The sequence below is a fragment of the Halichoerus grypus genome, chromosome 3 (assembly GCF_964656455.1).
Source record: "Halichoerus grypus chromosome 3, mHalGry1.hap1.1, whole genome shotgun sequence".
NCBI lineage: Eukaryota > Metazoa > Chordata > Mammalia > Carnivora > Phocidae > Halichoerus > Halichoerus grypus.
Window position 1 is genome coordinate 64,430,441 of NC_135714.1, and position 23,575 is coordinate 64,454,015.

Here is a 23,575-nt window from a genome sequence, read left to right on the forward strand (position 1 = left end):
ATGCACTCTTCTGCAGCTTGCTCTTTCCACATAACAATATACCTGAACTAGCTTGTGGTATTAATTCATGTAGCTCTGCCTCGGCCTTTTTAAAAGTAATATAATATTGCATTATATGGATATGCCATAATTGTTTAAACCATATCCTAAGCATTTATTTTTTTCCCTTTTGCTGTTATAAAAGTAACAAACAAACATTTGCCGTGTATATCCATTTCTTATCTGAGGTCTCCTGTAAAATAAATTTCTAGCAGGGTTATTTGTGCATGTAAATTGTGATAATGATTGTTAAATAATTTTTATAATCAGAGTTTGAAATTTCTTGTCGTTGGCACGTAGTGTATTCAGTAAATGTTTGTAGAAGGAGGAAGGAAAGGAGAAAAAAAGGGAAGGGAGTCAGGCAGGCCGATTTTGGGGGACAGTCTCCTTTACTTAAGTGAGAGAACAGGGTCCTCCCAGTGAAGGTTGTGGTAGCCTTTACTTACCGATTTTCTATTGTGCTTTTGAGTCTTTTGTTTCTGTACTTTAAAAAATATTATGAGCTTTTTGTATCTTTCAGAGGACAGCTTCAATGTTGTAGAAGGTTATAACAAATATCAGGAAGAATATAACAAATAGAATGTTAAATATTTTTATCATATGGTTCTGTCATATCCTCAACTTTTTTTAAAATCACACTTGCAGTTTTTTTCAGTCTGTCTGTCTCCTCAGATAGATACTAAGCAAGGAGGACCATAAGAATAGAGACCATGCCTGTCTCTACTTTACAAAGATGTCTGGGTGCTCAGCATTTGTTAAAAGCAAAAAGTGGAGGGACAGAATTAGAGTGTGACAGACAGAGATAGAAAAATAGACCTAGAGAAAGAGATAGGGAGACAGCCAGAGGGACAGAGATCGAGATAGAGATAGAAAGTAAGGAAGAGAAGGAGGGATGGAGAGAGGGAAGGAAGGAAGGGAACAAGGTTAGAACTGTAAATATAGGAGATATACGTAAAAATGAATGGTGAGAAAGGAAAAAAAGCACCAAGCTACAAGAATCTCAGTATTTTCTGAGTTCAGAATCAGAGAAACATTGGATCATTTTCCAGAAGACCAAAATTGATGTCCATAGCTAGGCCTCTGACTGCGGGTAAAAACTATGAGGGTCCAGCGTAAGGATTATTTCAAGGCCTTGTCTTGTAATTTAAGTTGTGCAAAGAGAACTGAGCAAGTAGAGGTAAAATACCTACTTTCTATTACCTGATGCTGTGGGAATGGAAATGTAATTACAGTCATGAATCCATCATAGTGAGGGAAGCTTGGAAATTGCACTGGACTAGGAGCCCGTGTAATGTAACAACGTAAAAGCGTATGAAGCAGTTTTGCTTATTTTTATTTTAGATTAGAGTGTAATGTAGTGGAGACATTTATAAAACATTTTCTAGCTAAAATTTCTATTTGATCCTATTACATTATAACTGTATCTTTATATTTCTATAGTGTGTGTATATATATACACACACACACACACACATCATACATATGCTTACATAATTACAGTGTATGGAGACACTCACATTAAAGAAATAAACAATCTTATATTTTATACCATTTACAAGTGTTGTTAAACCTAGATAGGAAATAGATTAGTCGATTTATAAGCTTCTTGCTTCTTCTACCTCACTATCTCTCGGTTTCTTCTTTTTGGGCCATGTGTCTCTTTTCACCAACATTAGGAAGTGAGTTCATGAAAGGAAAAGAAATCAAATATTCAAATAAGGTTTGTGTTTTTTGTTCATTTTACTTCATCAATATTCTCATACTCATGCATACTGATACTTATGCCCGACTGATGACTAATTCCAGTAATACCAGAGAATGAGATTCAAATTATACTTTAATAGGAGGATTTGTTAACATATGGAACATGATGCCTCACTTGGAGCTCCTCTCAATTTATTGGAAATCAACAGGAGTTTGATGGTGTTCATACCTTGAAGAAGCAACTGGCAGAAAGTAGTGCTCATGGAAGTTTCCTTTACAAGTTAGAAAAACATTTTGGCTTCATCCTACAAATACTGCACTCCAAGGCCTATTGCTACTGTTTTCCGAATTACTCACTGGTTTGATGAATGGCAGTTACAAGTAGAGCTTTTATTGCAATGCACAGATGTTGATATTTTCCACAATTTTCTTGGAGTAAATGGAAGGCTTTCATATTGAAAAAATTCATTTTGGATATAATAAAAGAACTTAGATTTCCATTTTTTGAAGATCCATACAACTCCTACATTTTTATTCTTATTTTTAAAAGAAAGTTTATTTAAAGAACCTGCCTTCCTTTGCATTGATAAAAAGCAGATGTTAACTAATGGGATGAAGCCAGAGGTTTAATGAGTAATAATAGAGAGTTAGAAATAGAATAATCATGTTGGAAGTCAGAAATGGATTAGAATTTTTACAGAAAACTGGATAAAGCTAATGATGTTTGTGTATTTTTGTGTTTGTGTGTGTGTATATGTGTGTGTGTAAGGAGGGAGAGAAAGAGAGGATGATGGAAAGGAGAGAGAAAAAGAAAATGTTGGGTGAAAATGTTTCATGATAAAATTCAGTTCTCAAATGACTTGGGATTTACCTACATTTTAAATTTATTTTAATCGTGTATTTGAAGTCCACATGCTGTGTGAGACTTTTAAATCAGGGCTTATAATTCATATAAAGAAATGTATAGATGAATTTCCTGGAAAAGTTTCCAAGGGCTTTTAAAATACATATATTTGCTTTTAGGATACATATATTTGCTACTTGAGTTCCTTACTATGTCCAGAAACTTACAGTTGTGTTAGGAAAAAAAAAAAGGTTTACATTATTTTAAATAATGTGACTTTGTAAATAAATAGGACCCTTGCCTTGTGTGTAATTATTCACATTGGCAAAATTTTACTGTGAAATCAGAATGATATCCACAGCTATCAAAGTACTGTTTTCTGTGATCTCATTTAACTGTGTTAAGGAATCTTGAGAAAATTGTCATTCTGTTTATGCAAATATTTCCAAGGTGAGGAAACTATGTGGTGAGAATAAAAAGTTATTTTGGAAAATATCCTTTTAGAAATGTTTCACAGTTTGGTTTATAGGGTTTATTTTTTAAAGTACAAAGATTTTCACTTTTCTTAATGTTGGATTATTTCAAAGGATATTTCTTTAATATTAGATTAATTTTAAGCAATCCAGAGTAATAAATGTTAATTTTAATTATTTTTATTTCTTGTTTATTTTTGAAGTGGGCCAAAGTAATAACGAAATCTACAATAGTGTTTTGGAGCAGTTTTCGTTTTATAGAAAAATTAAGAGGAAGCCACTGAGATTTCCCATATAGCCCTGCCCCCACACGTGTGCAGCTGTGTCACCCAACCGGAGTGGCGTATTTGTTATAACTGGTGATCCTTGACACATCAAAATCACCCAAAATCCAGAGTTTTGCAATCCATTCACTCTTGGTGTTGTACAGTCTATGCATTTGGACAAATATATAATGACATATGTCTATCATTATAGTATGATACAGAGTATTTTCACTGCCCCCAAGTCCTTGGTGTTATGTCTGTTCATCCACTTCCCTTAATCTCTGGCAACCTCTGATCTTTTTACTGTCTCCATAGTTTTTCCTTTTACAGAATGTCATGTAGTTAGAATATAGTCATATAGTCATTTAGTATGTAGCCTTTTCACATTGGCTTCTTTCACTTAGTAATATGCGTTTAATTTCCCTCCATATCCTTTCATGGCTAGATAGCTCATTCCTTTTGAGTTCTGTATATCCCATTGTCTGGATGTACCATAATTTGTTTATCTGCTTACCTACTGAAGGACATCTTGTTTGCTTCCAAGTTTTGGCAGTTAGGAATAAAGCACATCTGTGTGCAGGTTTTTGTGTGGACATAAGTTTTCAGGTAACCATCAAGGTAAACATCAAGCAGTGCTATAATGATTTTTTTTCATGATGCAATTAATTTTGCAATGTTTTCTTTTTTTATTTGGCATTTGTAGCATTTTTTATAATTTCTATTTTATGTGTAGGAGTATGGTTTGGTCACTTTCCCATAACACCTAGCCTGTCTGTATATTTGCATGTTTGTATGCTACATTCTGAGTTTTTGTGTCCCTGTACCTACTAATGGATTTTGTCCGGTAAAATAACTTTTTGAGGGTCAAAACTGAATAAAGTGAAAAGAAGCCAAAAGTTCTAAACTGTTTTTGAACAAATCAAATGCATTTTAGTAGTTCTGTCCTTCTGTTAGTCGTATCTGGGCACGATTTTGCCCATGGGAAATTTCTTAAGAGTTTAAAAAGGCTGAATAATACTCATTAGTGTCTATGGATTTTCAGACAGTTTGTGTACTTATTTAATCTTTATAGTTTATGAGGTAGTTCTAAGTAATTTATTAATTGAAGAGATTCTGGTTTCCCTTTATAGCTCCTCTTTCTGATCACATTAAGAACTTCTTTAATAGATGCTCTAATAAAAATAAGTAATACCAGTGAGGTGTGGAGGGAAATGAGAGTCTGGTTTCTGTTCATAGAAGACATTACTTTGATTTCACTGGAGTGAATAGCCCCGAACTCATCTGAACATAGTACTGAAGTGGTGAAAAGATGCACATTTAAGGAAAAGAGAGCAACTTTTTTTCCAGCTTTATTGAGGTACAGTTGACAAATAAAAAGTGTGTATATTTAAGGTGTACAGTGTAATGATTTGATATAATATACATTGTGAATGATTACTACAATAAGCTAATTAACAAGCTAATGAACCCATCCATCATTTCACATAGTTACTTTTCATGTGTGTGTGAGAACACAAGATTTACTCTCAGCAGGTTTCAAGTATACAATACAGTATTATGAACTACAGTTACCAGGCTGTACATTAGATTCCCAGAACCTATTCATCTTATAACTGAGTTTGTGACCTTTGACTAATTTCCATTCCCCCTACCCCCAGCTCCTGGCAACCACCATTTTCTCTTTGCTTCTATGAGTTTGATTATTTTAAGATTCCACAAATAAGTGAGATCATGCAGTATTTATCTTTCTGTGCCTGTCTTAATGTCACTCAGCATAATGTCCTTGAGATTCATTCATATTATCACAAATGGCAGGATTTTCTTCTCTTTAATGGGTGAGTGATATCCCATAATAATATTTTTCTGGCTGAATAATGTATATGTACATTACACACATACAGTGGAATATTATCTATACCACATATTCTTTATCCATTCGACTGTTGATGGACACTTCCGTTGTTTCCATATCTTGCCAATTGTGAATAGTGCTGCAGTGAACATGGGAGTACAGATACCTCTTTCACATCCAGGATGGGACTGCTAGATCATGTGGCAGTTATATTTTTAATTTTTTGAGGAATTTCCATATTGTGTTTTTATAATGGCTGTACTGATTTACAGTCTTACCAACAGCTGTACAAGGATTCCCTTTACTCCACACCAACACTTACCATCTTTTGACTTTTTGATAATACCATTCTAACAGGTGTGAGGTGATATCTCATTGTGGTTTGATTTGCATTTTCCTGATGATGAGTGATGTTGAGCCCATCTTCATATACCTGTTGTCCAGCTGTGTATTTTTTTAAATGCCTATTCAGTGCTTTTGCCCACTTTTTAACCAGGTTATTTATTTGCTGTTGAGTTGTATCAGTTCCTTATATAATTTGGATATTAACTTCTTATCAGATACGTGCTTTTCAAATATTTTCTCCCAAAAGAGAGTAAATTCTAACAAACTGTTATGCTACTTTAATGCCTATAGACCAATAGCCACTTCTTGATTTTATCTCCTATTCTATCTTGTGTATTTCCTACAACTCTCATTACGTACTTCCTTACATTGTAGTAATTAATATTTAACATCTATCTTCTTTACATTTTAAATATTCTTTAACTCAGTTTCTAAGCCCATCAACTTAAAAATAATGGTACAGAATGTTTGTTGGTTTAATTAGTCAATATAATTTAAAATGTTAAATATCTTAAATGTAAAAATATCTTAATGTTTTATCAGAATGGACTTAAAGCTAAAAAGTCCTTTGGGACCTTATTTTTGATACTACAAAATCTACAAAAGTGATATAAGCCTCAATGTAAACCTGTGGTTCTTATTAAATGATAATTATAAAGGCTTTTATACCCAGGTTGCTATCTTAAATCTTGTTATTAGCCTAGAAACTTGCTGGCAGATGGGTTTTATCAGTCATGGTTAAATTGCTCTGGGTGGCCCGTAATCATTATGTCATTATCAATCGCAGGATGAGCTGGTCATACTATTTGTAATTTCACTAAGTTGTTCTATCGGCTCTCCAGAAGTCAATGCAAATAAACGGGTTCCAAACCCCTTCGGAACACACTGTAAATCTTTGTAACTTCATGGCCAAATGGTAAACCGCAGGACCACATGACTCAATTCCCTTGAGACAGTCATGTTATTCCTGTCAGATTTTTCTTCCCTCATTCATCAGCTGGAGGCTTTCATCTCCCTTTAAAGTCATGGCCTTTCAAGTAGGGGTGAAATTACACCTGTCAGTAATAAATGTTCCTAGTACTCTCTATCATTCTGTCATTTCACAAAAGACATTAAAAGGAAGTCATAGCCTATTCCATTTTTATTTAGCAATACTTTTGTTTTTCTTTTCTCTATAGTACTTTTAAATACCTTCCAGTTATGTAATTGTTGAGAGTATTTTTAAAATATCCACCTACATTGAGGAATGATATCGAAACATTGGGATATTAGCTTCTGTGTGAGTTATACATTATATTCAGTAACTATATTAAACTTATTTGACAGAAGGACTTAGCTGTATACATAATCTACAACGGCAATCTAAATGTGCCCCTTAGCACACTTGTTCTGTTTATTTTTTCTACATTACGCTCTGATAACTTTGTGGTTGCTTGTAATACCATACAGCAGGTGCACCTGGGCAGCCACCATTTTATTTACACAGAGAACAAAGTTAATGTTTTATCAAATGCAGGCCACACCTGGGTTGGGACATTAGTAGGAAGCAGAGTTCAAATCAAAGTTGCAATTTGCTCTTAGCCTGATATTTGAACTCCATTGAGCAAACTCTTTTGAGTTCTCTTGAAAGTTTTGAGGACTTGGTCTCTTAACTCCCCATTAACCAAAGGATGAAAGCCAGAAGACTGAATACATTACCCATAATGCTAGTACTCACTATGGTAGGTCTTGCTTTAAGCAAGGCAAATAACTGAATTGTGTCATTACTGCCCACACCATACACTGTCCCAGGCAGAGAATGCTTTAAAAACAAATGTATTTGGCTTGATGTACCTGAGTGTGAGGGGAAAAGTTTTAATCAATGCCCTAAAACGGAGCTAGAGGAACAAATGAATATTGTGTGAATTTCACAGATTGCTGATGATGGTCATGCTCTAAAGGTTTGTTGTTGGTGATGTTGATATCTCTCAAGGAGAAAGTATGTGCCAGTTGTTTTTAGATTAGTGATACAGCTAAGAATACATGAATACAATTAGCCACCCACAATTGCTAGCAAAACATCTTTAATAGAACATACAGGACATATTTAATTCCTCTATTTCTATATCTTGTTTTTTTACCCTCCTTCTTTCACATAAGGAGAAAAATAGCACAGTAAATTAAAAATCAGAGCCTAAAACTTAGTAAAAAGGGTGGATTAACCCAGCTTGTTACTAAACCGAAGAATTTATCTCAAAAGCACAATGTGAATTTAATTTCGCTGGAAATGGTTACATTAGAGTTTGATGAGAAAAAACCAGAAGTATCTGTCAAGCCTAATCAAGTAATATCCTTATTTAGAGAAACAACTTCATCCATATGTAAGGCTGAAAATAAATTACTATTATTTAATAATTATGTTTTCTGAAATATCTATATCTGTATAAATAATTTGTGAAAATTGAATTATCCCTATTTATTCCCCAAATCTTTATACTGAGTAATCTTCTGTAGTTCAATTTAAAGTGTCCACTAATACTTCCACTCAAATAGAGGTTGAACTTAATACCCTCAGTCCTCTGAATTAAGTATGAAATGCCTCTGACCATGCCAAACCCTAACATTGTGGCCTTGGGCTCTCACTCCAAGTCTTCTATTTCATACATGGTTCTTAACAAGCTTGTTTCCCTGTTTTATTCACCTTTAGAAGATAAGCATCAAATTAAAAGAATTATGTACAATAGTTAGAAAAGAAAGACTAATAGCCAAGGAGAGAAGGGAAAAGTAACAATGATGTGCTGGACATATTCTGAGGCAGTTGCATATGTGTTAACACATTTAATCCCTCAAACCCTTCATGTGGCACATTACTTATTTCACAAATAAGTATGCTAAGGCAAAGGACGTATGGCAGGCAATTCCCCCAAGGCTAGGAAGTAGCAGAATTGGGATATTCACTCAGGGTATTTTACCTTAAGCCAGTGGTGGATGCTCACAGAGATGACGTACGTCACCTATACAAGCTTATTTATTTGAGAGAGAGAGAGAGCACACAAGCAGGGGGAGTAGCAGAGGGAGAGGGAGAAGCCTGGTGTGGGACTTGATCCCAGGACCCCAGGAGCATGACCTGAGCCGAAGGCTGAGGCTTAACCGACTGAGCCACCCTGGTGCCCCACCTATACAAGTTTAAATGTTGTCTAGTATATTTGTTGGAGCAAGACATAGAGAATCCATTTTAGGAAGATCCATAGAAATGGTTAAAATATACAGAGCTTTTAAGTTATTGACATCATGTCTTTTGTGGAACCTCTCATTTTCTAAATATAATTAATACATTATTTTACACATTTTTGTTGTCCTTGCTTGAAACATTTAGCTCTGAAATGGATGTCACACTTATGATGTCTCAAATAAATTTAAATAACTCAATTTTTTTAACTCAATTTATAATAAGCCCAAATTACATTATTTTTAAAATTTTCTTTCCAATATTATGTATGTGTCACCTATATAATATCAGGGCAAATAATAGCACTTGTCCATCCCCCACCCCCACCCACCAAATTTCAGCTGGCTTTTATGTTTTACTGATATGCACATATGCCACACTGTAGTATTTTACAGAAACAACCTACAAATCACCTGCATGAGAATCACCCTTGTTACTTTTGTAGAAAGCTGAATTAGGTCATCAGGGATCGGGGCTTGAGAGCACAGTGTCTGAGAACCATTGCCTTTCAACACCATTTCCCTTTGTACTTTAAGATGATGGTGCTTTGCAGCTGACTGCATTTTACAATCCATGTGCACCTGCAAAGAGTAATGCTTGACCAAAACACTGTTGACTGAAACAAAAATGATGGGGAAAACCAAAGTCTGTCTTCAGCTTATAAATGATCATTGTTGGCCATGCTCTTCCCTAGACCTTTGCCACAGAAAAGCAGGCAGGCACATGTTTGATTCATTCTCTCCAATTATTTTAAGTATTACAGTTGTTCCCCACTTAATATGAAGCTGGGTTTTGTTCATTGATGCTATTGTTCATGGGTCCCTGTCCTATCTGTTAAGTACATTTGTAATTTGTATTCAATTTTTCCTCTCTAGTGTGTATAGCATATTGATTTACAAGTTCATTTCACCCCAAAGTCAAGTTAATGTCAGTTTGCCCTGAAATTATGCTATTCCTTCCATACTAATGGGGACAGTTTTGATTAAAATTAACTGCTACTTTAGAATATCTTAAGTCTCAAGAGGTCATTCAAAGCAAATGGAAAGTTTGTTCCTGACAGAAAGTGTCCTAAGAGGTGCATTTGTGTGACTAATAATGCCCTGATCCCAGTAGCTCTGTATTTCATAGAGATGACAGCCAGTCCATGCCATTGGTGAGGCGCTGACTCTCAGTTAAGGCACTTCTATTGAAAAGGAGACCTTGATGTAATAGACATCCCAGATGGTCTAATTAGAGAAGATGGCTCTGATGTGATGTGGGTAATTGGGAAGAACTGGGAGCAGGTCTTCTGCTGGAGAAGCATGTGGTCTATGTGTTCTTGGAAGTCTGGCTACACTACAGAAAGATTAGGAGGCAAGGTTAATATAGTTTAACAGAGAAATTAGCAGATGAGGATAATGTTTGTTTGTTTGTTTAAACTTGGAAAATTCAATGCTGACAAATACTGTAATGTGGCTCTTTCTAAATGTGCTTACAGGTATTGAATTTCAGTGAGTTAGTCCCATTTACCAAAAATTTTATAAAAGCATTGCATACTCATACTATTAAAGTGTTGTTTGAGGTCGAAATGTTTCAAAATGGCTTCTGATCAGAAGAGAAAAACATAATTTTCATGTCAATGTGCAGGATACAACTTTGTTGCATTTATAACAAAACCTTATCAGTATAATTATAGCCTCAACTTTCCCATTTCCTTATTGATATACTTAAATATTTATCAACTAATTTTATTTTAAAATAAATACCATGTTATATTTTAGATTTCTTCAGTGGTAAAGAATATTAAAACTTCACATGTATTTTAATAATATATTGAAAAATCTCTGTATTTTTATTGCATTAACACTTTCCTGTCCTCCGTACAGCCAGTAAATTTTGGCTGATACTGAGAACAAAGCTCCTAATATTTACTAACATGAGCAAATTAGTTTACCAGACTTTGGGAACTCTGGTTTGAGCTTAGGGGACTGCAAACACAGTGCACAATTTAGAAATTACTGGCTATTTACTGGTCAAACATTGTTCATTGTCTAGGTAAATAGTGATATGGAAGCAAACTTGTACAAGTGCAAAGTAAATAACAATGTGTTTACTTTTTTTCTAATATTTCCATCTATTTATAACAAAGTATTATGTCTATTAGAATTCAAACTTTTTTTTACAAAATAAAGCTTAAGAATATTTTAACACCTAACTGCAATGCATCTATTTTGAAAAACTGACACCACAGATACCCCCTGAGGTGGACATGCACTTTGAAACTTCTAGCAAAATAAATAAATAAAATAAAAAACAATTTAAAAATAAAAGAAACTCTAGCAAAAATAGCTTAGAAGTAATGTGTATCTTCCATATTTCACTCAGCAATCTCTTCAAGACCTTTAGGACATTATTGGAAGAAACCACAATATTGCTTATGGTCATGGAGTAGAGTAGGATTTAGCTGGGTGGGTATCTGGGCTCTCAATACATTCTTCAAAGTTTAGCATCTTGGAGGTCACCCTCAACTCCATTTCTTCAGCTGTTAGGGAGCTGGTAATTAGCATTAATTATTCACTGCTTAGTTACTAACCCTCTCCAGAAAGGGGAGCTATTTCTTTTAACTGGTCAATACAACCTCAGATATCTCACATCTTAACCTTACATAAAATTATAAAAAAATGTCATATTGTATTGTTTCGAATCCTATTTCCATGTAAGTTTTATTTGTGTGTCCTCCCAAGTAAACTGTAAACTTTCATCTGTGTATTTTGGGTGCCAAGCCTGAAACCAGACCAGAGTGGTCCTTCTTTGTGAGCCCAGGCCTTCTGGCTGTTTGCAGACATATAAAATGATGATGAAGGTTTAAGAATTATATATGAAGCATCTCATGGTCATGGATGAAAGTCAAGTCTGGAAGGAATAAGCTTTATTTTTTCAGGTCTTTGAAGAAAAAAAATAAAAGGTAGAGCGAGGTGTACTTCTTGGAATTAAGAAGTAAGAGGTATTGCATGAAGTCAAGCTTTTTTTACAGAAAAAAATATCATCTACAACATGTAAAAATTTTATCTCATGCCATGTAAGTAAAGAGAGTGAAGAGTTTTTCTCAAACAGATACATGGCACTTAAGGACAACCAAGTAAGTGATTTGATAATTATTCAATATAATTCTTTCAAGTTTGTGGTCAAGTTTTCTTATATTCAAATTTTACCATGATACAAAAAAAGGTAAGGACCTCTACCGTGTTAGAAAAAAAAAAAGAGAGATATATAAAAATAATTTAGAGGTAAGATGATACGAAGTAAATATCAATGAATCTTGGAAGATAAAATGGAAACATAAATTTAAATCATATGAAAATAATTGAGGAAGCAGGAATGGAGTTCTTTTTGGAGGGTCTTGCAGCCAAATCAGCCACATCATTATTTCCATGATTTTTATTACTAGTAAATAAAAAAAATGCGTTAAGTCAATTTTTCCCCATCCAGTTGAGGGTGATGTGGCTAATAACAAGTAGATTTTTACGTAGGTGTAATGAGGATGTACTATATTATGAATAAAACAGGCTATTAATTAAAGACTCAAAATAAATACCTTCTAATAGAAATGGAATAAAATTTTAATTTAAAGCACACGTGAAACCAACGTAAAATTATTCATTAAAAAATAGAGGAAGTGTGGCATCTATATATATAATATTTATTACTCTTTTGGGTTCCTGGACCCAATTCCAATGTGTGTGTGTGTGTGTGTGTGTGTGTGTGTGTGTGTGTGTGTGTGTAGGCTTCCCCATACCGACAAGCAATTCTTGGACACCAGGGGAATTCAACTCAATTCTGACACTGTCTACCTAGAGATAGCATCAGATTCCACAGGCAAAGGGCTCAGTCCCACAGACTGCCCTCTACCTCAGATGCCAATCACAAACTCAGGTTATTACCTGTACTTCTGATGGACTGACTTTAAATCAGTGGTTCCCATGACCCCTCCTTGGGTTCAGTTCATTTGCTAAAATGGCTCATGGAACTCAGGAAAACCTATTTATTCACTAGATTACTGATTTATTACAAAGGATATTAAAGAATACAAATGAACAGCCAGATGAAGAGATACATAGGGTGAAGTCCTGAACAAAGGGGCTTCTGTGCTCTGGGAGCTTGGGATCTGACATGGTGGAAGCATTCCGGTTTCTTGACTAGAAGCTCTCAGAACCCTCTCCTTTTGGGTTTCTATAGAGGCATGATTGATTAACTCATTGAAAATTGGTGATTGATTCACTCATTGACAATTGGTGATTGATTCAACCTCTAGCCTCGCTACCTCCCTGGAATCTGAGGTGGAATTGAAGGCTCCAATCCTCTAGTCATGGTTGGTTCCCTGGGCAACCAGCCCCCACGCTTGGGTGCTTTCCAAAAGTCACTTCATTAACATAAACCCAGTTATTGTGGAAAAGGGGCTTGTATGAATGACATGACATCCATTTCAGCTTTATGGATCAGAAGCATTTTCAGGAACTGAGGACAGGTGACCAAATACTATAGTAAAAGATGCTCCCATTACTCTTACAGGTCAGGAAATTCCAAGGCTTTGGGGAACTGTGAACCAGGAACTGTGGGTGAAGACCAAATATATAAGAGAAATTTATTTCGGTCATCTGAATAACCAAATAAATATATTTCTTATAAATCATAGTAACACAATTACTAAAGTGATCTTTGGTTACCTATCACTTTTCAAGTCATCCAAAAGTCAGGGACAATTTTCAGTGATTGAATGTTTTATTTTACTAGTAGGTAATTGGTTGACTTCTCTGAATGTGTGAAAATACAAACTAAGGAGTGGGGGAAAAAATTACTTCTACTGCATTAAAGTCCAGATAGAATTAGTTTATTCTCTGAGTAAATATTTGTGAAGGATTCCCACTCCAGTTCACAGTTTTTTTTTTTCTGATAAGTTAGGAATGGATCACCTATCAAAACTCATTGAATCAAAATGACACCAGGTGGCAGTGGCCTGCTCAAGGGGGCGTCCTTGCAGGGCCACTGGGGGGCCTTCGTTTAGAGTTGACATTCTATTCCCTTGTTAAAATTCTTATAATTGAACTGCCTGCTTAAGAGACATGGGATTTTCTGAATACATTTAGTGTTGAAAAACATATAATGACTCATTTCCATGACCTTTATTATGCTCTGCAATTTTAAAAGAAGGAAAAAAGAAACCAATGAGAAAAAAAGCACCCAACGATGTATTTATTATATATTATGCACCTCAGTGACCTAACTTGATGTCTTACATATATTATGTAGTTAAATATTCAGTAGATATTTAATACTCTTGAAGGACTGAATACAGTGGTGTATTTGGCCTCATCTAAAAACACAGTGCAAATAGGCATTTGCTAAGCACCATTAAACTCTTACTTTCCAGCCTTCTGTTGCTGGATGTGATGATTTATTTGATCTTCCTATGTCAAGTATCTGTCCACACATATATTTTATGTTTAGGCATATATTCCAGGGTGATTGTGTCTAATTAAGTGATTTTGAATATCTCTTTCCTTATTGCAAGGGGCAATAGTGAGAGGATTTGTCATGATGCTCTTAACTGTCCATTTTCACTGTGAAAATGAATAATCTTTAAGATTATTATTTTCTAATTTCCATAGGAACATATTGATGTATTAATGAATGATATCATCAGCCATCAGAAGCATGGAGAGAATAATATAATATGGAATTGTGGAAACAATTTTTATATATGTCATGTGTACTTCATTACATTTGTTCATACTTATTTCATTGTTGCTGTTTTTTTTATTGAATGCTATATATTTTTGAGTTACATTTATGGAAAGTGATGCAAAAAAAAAATGCTCCCATTAGTACCTACATGACTGAACACCTGAAGGCAGAGCACAGTGATCGAGATGATGCAGTAAATTTATAAACAAGAATCTTTAGGGTTCAGGGCTTCCCATTACCCTTACCTTTTGGTAAGAGCAGTAATACAATGTATAACTTTATTTATGGTTGGCTCATCAGTGGATGACTCCAGAGAAGAATGAAGAGAACAATTTGTTGGAAAGGGGGTGATGGTGGAGGTGCTGGGGCTGTCATGGTGACGAAGGAGATGTTGTTTTACTCTCAGAGACAGCAAGGAAGATTGCTGAAAAGGCTTTGTGATTGAGAATCCCTGATTTTCTCCAACAATGTCCATGTCACAGCTTGAAATGAATTGAACAAATCTTTCATTTGTATTTTGTCCTTAGTGTTTGATCTACAATTGAGTGAATTTAAACTATGTTACTGTTGCTTCAAGGTGATGGCTTGATTCCTGATGCTATGCTGATAAATTCAGTTTGGTCACCTTATTCCTGTCATCATTCTCATCGCTTGACTTAATTAGTTCTTCGAGGTCATGTTTAATCAGCTTTATACTGACTGACAATCTCTCCTGTCTCTTTTGTCTCTTTATACCTATTCCCTACAGGAAGTGAGAGCACTGGCTTTGGAATAACATAGATCTGGGTTCAAATTTTGGCTTAGCCATTTTCTGGCTGTGAGACTTTTGGCAATTTACCCTCTATAAACCTTATTTTCCTGGTCTATAAAATGAGAGAAACACTATCTGCCTTTGGGGTTTGTCGGTAATGAAAACTAAATAGTACAAGTATGTAAAGCACCTGGCCTACAATGAATATTTAAATAAACTGAAGCTGCTATTTCTGTGACTGCTATTTTCAGGCTCTGCACCCTCTCAACAGCTCCATCCACTTCATCATCCGCAAGTGACATTTAACAAAGTCATTGACACCATTTTCTACTGGTCCCCAGTGGGTATTTCCAGTAAAGTGCTTCCCTTCTTTAATTATTGCCTTAAATATTTGATATATCATGAAAAATATTTCCTAGGATCCAGTTACAGTTTTGAAGCCAGACCTAATTTTTTCTAAGATGCTCTGAAATGTGTGCTGTGAATGTTGCCACATGAAGATTACATCTTTCCTTTTCCCTAGGAGTGGGCTTGGACTATTGAATACCCCTTAAGTGAGTAGTTATGTTATGAAATTTAGGAAAGATTAAATATCATAATCATTAAAAATTATTTTGGACTCACTGAGTAAAAAACTCAATAGTTAAAGGCAAACATTGAGTATCCTGGGATGAATGAGACAGATTTTCACTAGAAGATCTTAGTGTCATTATATGTTTACCCGTAATTAATACTACATGATAAATGCTTCAAATGAGGTGTGAATCAAGTGCTGGGGCATTCAGAAAAGGAAGACCTTTGGCCTCCTTTTTAGGGAAGTATGAATTTTTTAGGCCATTGGGAGAGGTGGGGGCTTCTGAGAGGAATGTGTTAGGGAAAAAGAAAATATTTCAGGTGGAGGAGCCAATAGGGAGAAAGATCTAGAGTTTTAGAGTGAAACATTGTGTTAGGAATGTTGTGGCTGACAAAGAAGGCACTTAAGGTTCAGTATTACAAGCTGAGACTGTGGAGGTAAGTTGGGGTCATATCGTATAGGACAGGAGTGTCAGGGCTGTGCTTAGGAATCGGATTCTTTCCTCTAAGCTCAGCAGATAGTTGGGTTCTTTAATGCACAGATTTGTCATGGTTATTTTTATTAGAATAATAATTTTCCTGGTCATGGAAGAGGAGAAACTGATAATGTGGGAGACTAAATGGGAGACTGTTGCAATAGTCCAGGTGGGAGAAGACCTAAGATAAACTAAAAAGGGCAGTAACATTGAATAGAAATACAGTAGTTCAGGTGTAATGTGAACTATACAGCTAACTGCTGTTTTCCTCTTCAGATCAAAACAGAATGATTTTCCCTGCCCTGTGGCCCTGCTATGTGGATCAGGCCATCCCAGGTTGTGTTAGATGAAATAATACTGATCAACATTCTGTTTTGAATCTCAGTATGCCAAAATTTTCATTCTTAGATAACAACACTTATATGGGCATCCTTTCTACAAGTACCTCATTCATCACTGTTAACTTCATTGGCCTTTATTATTTTCCTTATCAATATGTTTTTTAAAATAGCTTGCATTTCTATTTGGGATAGCACAGAGTTCATGTTTAAAACACCAACTCTGCTCCAAACAATAACAGTGAGAGATGAAAATGAAGAAAATTGAAAAGATATAGCTGGCTAAAAAACAAGATCGATATCTCTATAAGTCAGAAATACCAAGTTTTGAGTGAGTCTAAAACTACAGTCTGCTAGGGTCCAGTTGCTGAGTCATATGATCTAAAAAGTCTCTATGCAATACTTGAAACTAGAGAGCGTGGGCTTATTGCTTTGTCTGAGATGGGAATGACTCTTGCCTAATCCAGTTCCACTGAGAAAAGGTGGTTAGGATTATGATTGTGATTATGAGCCTGGGACTATGGCTTTGTAAGACACTGTAAGCCAAAGTAGGTGAAACACCAATAACTCCTTTTTTTTTTTTTAATTGGAAATGAGTCAAGTTGCCCATTGGTTTAGTGACTGAATCTGTTATTGCTGGTATCACCATAAAGAAAGAACTATTTATGGTTTGGTTGTCGACTTAACTCATTAGGAGATTAAGTGGAAGGAGTTAAAATATAGAGGAATAAGGAAGGCATCTATTATATTTGATACAACTGATAAATTCAGGTTAAGTCTTAAAAATTGAAAACATACATTTCCTTTCCTGCAAGTTGATGGACTAAAATAACGTGAAAAACTTCATATATATATATATATGTAATATTTATATAATAATATTTAATATTCTCCCTACACCCGGAATTTATATATATTTCTTTGACAAAGATGTATATAGGGCAATTAAAAGAAAATGATCATTAACTAGTGAAACAAACAAAAAACCCAGAGTCTCTTTTTTTAAAAAATTTTATTATGTTATGTTAATCACCATACATTACATCATTAGTTTTTGATGTAGTGTTCCATGATTCATTGTTTGCATATAACATCCAGTGCTCCATTCAATACGTGCCCTCTTTAATACCCATCACCAGGCTAACCCATCCCCTCACCCCTCTCCCCTCTAGAATCCTCAGTTTGTTTTTCAGAGTCTGTAGTCTCTCATGGTTCGTCTCCTCCCCTGATTTCCCCCCTTCATTTTTCCCTTCCTACTATCTTTTTTTTTTTTTTTAACATATAATGTATTATTTGTTTCAGAGGTACAGGTCTGTGATTCAACAGTCTTACACAATTCACAGCGCTCACATAGTGCATTTTATCATGGATTATGATTGCTTTAATTGTGTTAGCAGTAGTAAAAGCATTTTGGAAAATTAGAGTTATTTGGACCATTTTCTCTATAGATTCATGTTGTAGTTCATTTTTTTAAAAAAATAATTTCATTACAACATAAACTTTTTCAATAAAAATCATTTTCTTGTATCGAAATTATTTTTTAAACAATGTGGTTTTCTTTTCACAAGGGCCAAATATTGCCTTAAGTTATTATTAAAACTTATTTATTTCCCCCTTTTCTCATATTAGTGTATTCACTCATTGATTCAATAAATCTACATTTTTCAGCATCTATTATGTGCCTAGCAAGTGCTAATGCTGGTGATGAAACTTTGGACAGTATCAACAAGTCTCTTGACATCATGGAAATTAATGCTCCATAGGAGAGATGGGCAATAAACAAGTGAACAAATGAATAAAATAGAGTGAGAACTACAATACCCTGAAAGAAACAAAGATCAAGAATAATGGCTATGTGGGCAGACTAATTTACATATACATATGAGAATATATACATTTATCACTTTTCATGCGTGTAATGAGAAATAAACTCAATTTTTAAATTTTATTTTATTATGTTATGTTAATCACCATACATTACATCATTAGTTTTTGATGTAGTGTTCCATGATTCATTGTTTGCGTATAACACCCAGTGCTCCATTCAATACGTGACCTGTTTAATACCCATCACCAGGCTAATCCATTCCTCCTACCCCCCCCTTCTAGAACCCTCAGTTTTTTATGAGAAGATGCTTTTTTGGAAGTTTCTTTGCATATATTCAACATTTAAACATAATAGAACTAAAAAAATGTATTTTCAAGTAAAATTTAAATATTTTCTAAAATATCACTGATAGAAGTTTTTTACCCATTAATCTGATTTGTAAAAAAAAAAAAGAGGAAAGAGCTTGAAAATAATCTACTTTATGAATAATGTAATTTCAGTAAGCACAATCCATATCATGCTGAAAACTCACCATATGATGAATGGACAATTTATATGAGTGACTTTTGAGATCACAATTAAAACATTATAAACATTTACTGAAAGGATATATATTAAACATCATTTTCTTCTATTTAAAATGCCATTTTTAAAGAAATTTTAAATGTCTACCTTAACACTATTTTTTCTTCTTAAAATTGAGAAACATGTAAATCATATGCATTATGTTAGTAGACTTCTCTTTTCTCCTTAAAATGTGAACATGACTACTGGGGAGGGTATGTGCTATGGTGAACGCTGTGAATTGTGTTAAGACTGTTGAATCACAGACCTGTACCTCTGAAACAAATAATACATTATATGTTAAAAAAAAAAAAAGAAGAAGAAGAAGATAGCAGGAGGGGAAGAATGAAGGGGGGGAAATCGGAGGGGGAGACGAACCATTAGAGACTATGGACTCTGAGAAACAAACTGAGGGTTCTAGAGGGGAGGAGGGTGGGGAGATGGGTTAGCCTGGTGATGGGTATTAAAGAGGGCACGTATTGAATGGAGCACTGGATGTTATATGCAAACAATGAATCATGGAACACTACATCAAAAACTAATGATGTAATGTATGGTGATTAACATAACATAATAATAATAAAAAAATGTGAACATGACTACTTACCTTTTAAATTATAGTTTAAAAATTACCATGCTAATTTTAATAAACCTTATAACTTGGTTTAATTTTCCATTCTTAGACACATTTTACTAGATTATGCCATAGCTTTAAGGTTTTATATATGGCAAGATACTATCAGGAATGTAGATAATTCCCTTTCTGAATTTTCTCTGACCTAATTAAGATTACAACTAAACTGGTCATTAGAATAATAAAATCTTGCTCCTTTACTTTCTTCTGAATTTCATGGGGGAATAATTTATTTTTAACTGTAATGATTATATATTTTACTCAGAGACCAAATTTGTACAATAATATCAGTTATATTAGTGTGTTATATGCAGTATTTCCTGAAAATAATTAGTCTTAAATACAGGTTTTTTTCTTCAAGTTTTAATATTTTCCATCTTTAAACATTTTTAATAATATGGAGAACAGAATGAAAAATCATGGAACTATTAAAACAAAAACATGAATGTAAATTCTTGCTCACTGAGAGGAAAACTCTTGAGACAAAACAACATAATGGTAAAAAAAAAACCCAGAGAGTAGGGATCTAGTGCTAGAGCTGGATGGAGCTCAGTTCACATCAGTTCTGTGGCCAACCTCAGGCGAATCACTTCATCTCCTTGCTCCTCAGTTTCCTCCTGTGTAAAATAGAAAAAATATCTGCCTCAGAGTCTCATTTTCATTATATATATAATGGCATATTTAAAAGAGTGTGCTTGCTTATTTTATAAATACTATACTAATGTTAGCTATTATTTTTAACATTTCCCACTTAGTTTTTTAAAACATTGTACCTTGATTACTATTATCATAAAGTAGTATGGCCTTAGAGCAGATAGATTGAATATGTGTGACAAAACACAATTTTTTGTTTAGTAGGCTACTATAATTGAATCATCAAATTGTACTAAAAAGTACAACCAGATCAGATCTTCTAATTTGAACTTTCTAAGATTCTAAAAGCATTTAGGGATTTTTTTTTTTAGTTCTTTGAAGACAGCATTATGAACATCTACTATCATTTAATCATAGTCTTATTAAAGTTATGGTTGACAGAGTTGCATTTAGTGAATGCCAGTTAAACTAGAATTGTGAAAATAGGAAAGTTGTAGGACACCCTTCGTCTAACTTGAAATGAACAAAATGTGAATAATGAAATACTATTAATACTATGTATTCCACTGAGGTCATTGTAAATTATTCATTATGTTATCTTCTAAAGGAATTTAATATATGAAATGATGAATTATACAAAATTGTACTTTTCTTAATATAGGCATCCTTAATCTAGCTTTATAAAATTCTGTAATTCTTAGAATTATAAAGTAGGGAATGAATTTTGTGCATGTTTATGGAAAATTTTTATGTATGACATTCCAGCTCATGTTGATGTTTACTGTAAGTAGAACTAAGCTGAAAACAGGTAAAATAGTGATTGTCATATATAGCTTTCCCCACAGAAAGTAGATTTCATGAAACAAAACTACCCCACAGAATACTGAATTGGGAATGAAAACTTCCTACTATAAGTTAAAGATCTAGAATTTGCCTTTTCCTTCCCTTTTTTCCTCCCTGCTACAAACAAGCATCCTATAACTAACAACTATTTTTATTTTTTTACTTTACTTAATTTATATATAGTCAAAGTAAATAATACTCAAAGAAAATAGACTTACCTTTTAAAATTTTGTCAAAATATAGCATTTTACTAAAAGCTAAGATAAATCCTCCAAAACAAAATTGATCACAAGTTTAATATGTTGGTGACTGCTCTTTCTTCTATCCTCTGTGGCTTATTCTTAAAATTAATGAGAGAAATGTAAAGATATAATAGACAGTTTATTTCAATATTTTACACACTCATTTACATTTCCACAGCTGCCCTCAGATTCCTCTCATGTCATACAGCAGTAATTTGCTAGAAAGCAGACCTTTATGACCAATATTAGTATTAAAAGTAGCATTCATTTGTCAGTAGTATTCTAACAACTGTAGGCCCTCATTTATTCAACTTTACTACCTTAGGCAGCTGCAGAGACCTTGGAGATCTTAGATCTTCCGTTAAGTATGACCTTACGGATGATTGGGTAGTTTCACATTCTGTTAGGAATAGAAATTATATATTTTGTGGAAGAAACTTCACCTAAATTCACTAACACCCAAAGGAAATGTACCATGAAGAAAGCAAATGTTACCTGCATTTCTGCTAGTTAATTGGACTTCTGTAAAATTACCAAAGTGACAAACCTGTCGAGTGCTACCTTGGCTGTCATGTATCATGTTCACTAGTATTTCTCAGAAGGCTCAGAAACGAAAGGACATTTTTCTTCTGAAAGTTCACTCTCTTTCTCAGAGGTACAGACAGGAATTAGGGAAGGCAAAAATGAGCGTCTGCTTGGCTAGGCAGAACAGCTGCCTTAATCTCGGCTGTTCAAATGGTATCAGACATCACAGCCAGATCATCCACAGACCCTTTCCTTTCAACATTAAAAGTTCAGCTGTGGATGAATGGAGCATTTCATTTATAACCACCCAGAAATTTTATTGAGTGATTCTAAAAGTTCACTTTTCAAAGGAAAGCAATCAAAAAATAAAATGTTTTGCAAAAGAGAATTTTTAAGATTAAAAACACTTTACAAGTTTTAGCATTTAGCTTCTTAGCATTTGTTCGTGAGTAGTCAAGGGCATGCTCAAGTAACTATAGAAATATTAGGGTTTGATAACATTCACCTAGACCAAACATCTTCAGATTACAAATGCAAAAGCTAAGACAGGTTAAGAGACATGCCCAAAGTGACATAGTTGATGGAGAAGGTTGTTCTAAATCAACATATCTTGGCATCTCGTATTTACGATTTGTACAACATCACTTATAGAATGAGATAGAGCAGGAGTTGGCAAACTATGGCCTCTGGGCCAAATCCAGCCTCCTGTTTGTTTTTGTAGATAAAGTTTTATTGGAGCATAGCCATGCTCATTCATTTACGTATTGTCTATGGCTGCTTTTGTACTAGATGGCAAAGCTGATTAATTGTAAGAAAGACCATATAGATCACAAAATAGAAAATATATACTATTTGGCTCATTACAGTAAATCCCTGGTATAGAGAAGTAAGGTATGAGTATATGCTAGAAAAGAGAAAAATTGAAGTTTTTTAAAAAAGTGTTGTTCAATGTGCCTTTCAAAGAAATAGTTTGAAACTTTCCTCTGAATCCCCAGGCAAAAATAAAGATGATGGCCATGCATGGATGCCATACAGACTGGTTCTGTCATAAATTACTTCTGTTCATTTATTAATGATCAAGAATTATGTTTAATAAAGAATAAAATGTTGGTATGGATAATACTTTCTAAATTGTATGCCAATAAAATGGAAAATTAGAAAAAATATTACTGTCAGCAAGGTATAATAGATATACTATACTGTACGGTAAAAGAGAAAGTGATAGACATGCATTTTCATTCCGGTGAAACTCTTATTTTGGAAGAAATGGTTGTCGGTGCCTGTGCATTTCCCTGACAGGTTGTACCACGCTGCACAATGGCAGCATTTGTCTTTGGGCTGCGGACCTAAGACACTCAGTATCGATGGGACCTTTTTCAGTACAGGTAATAATAAGGTGGTCAGTCAAGCAACCAAAAGATCAAGTTTAAAGTTAAAATTAAAGAAGAATTCCCAGCACTATAGCATTTCATTTTATGTAAAGCTCTCCAGCAGCCAGGCTCTTTTACTTGTCACTGGTCCCCAAATGAAAATACAAGTTTGACAGGAAAGATACAAACAAGTAAGGTAGTCTTATTCCATAGAAAAAGCTAAGAGAAACATTAGAACAAGCCTATTAGATGACTTAAAAGACTAGCAAAAAGAGTAATTAACAAAAGTATATAATCTCAATCATGTCTTTTAAAAAATAACATGTCCAACCAATAGTTCAACTAAAGGTCATGGTGCCTTACTTCCTAGTCTTCACTGGAGAGG

The 23,575-nt window shown here is 34.2% G+C and overlaps 1 protein-coding gene across 1 annotated transcript in view; it reads left to right on the plus strand.

The window, feature by feature from the left end:
- Positions 1–23,575, plus strand: part of CFAP299 (cilia and flagella associated protein 299) — a 554,803-nt gene that overhangs the window by 244,910 nt on the left and 286,318 nt on the right. The window lies entirely within an intron of this gene.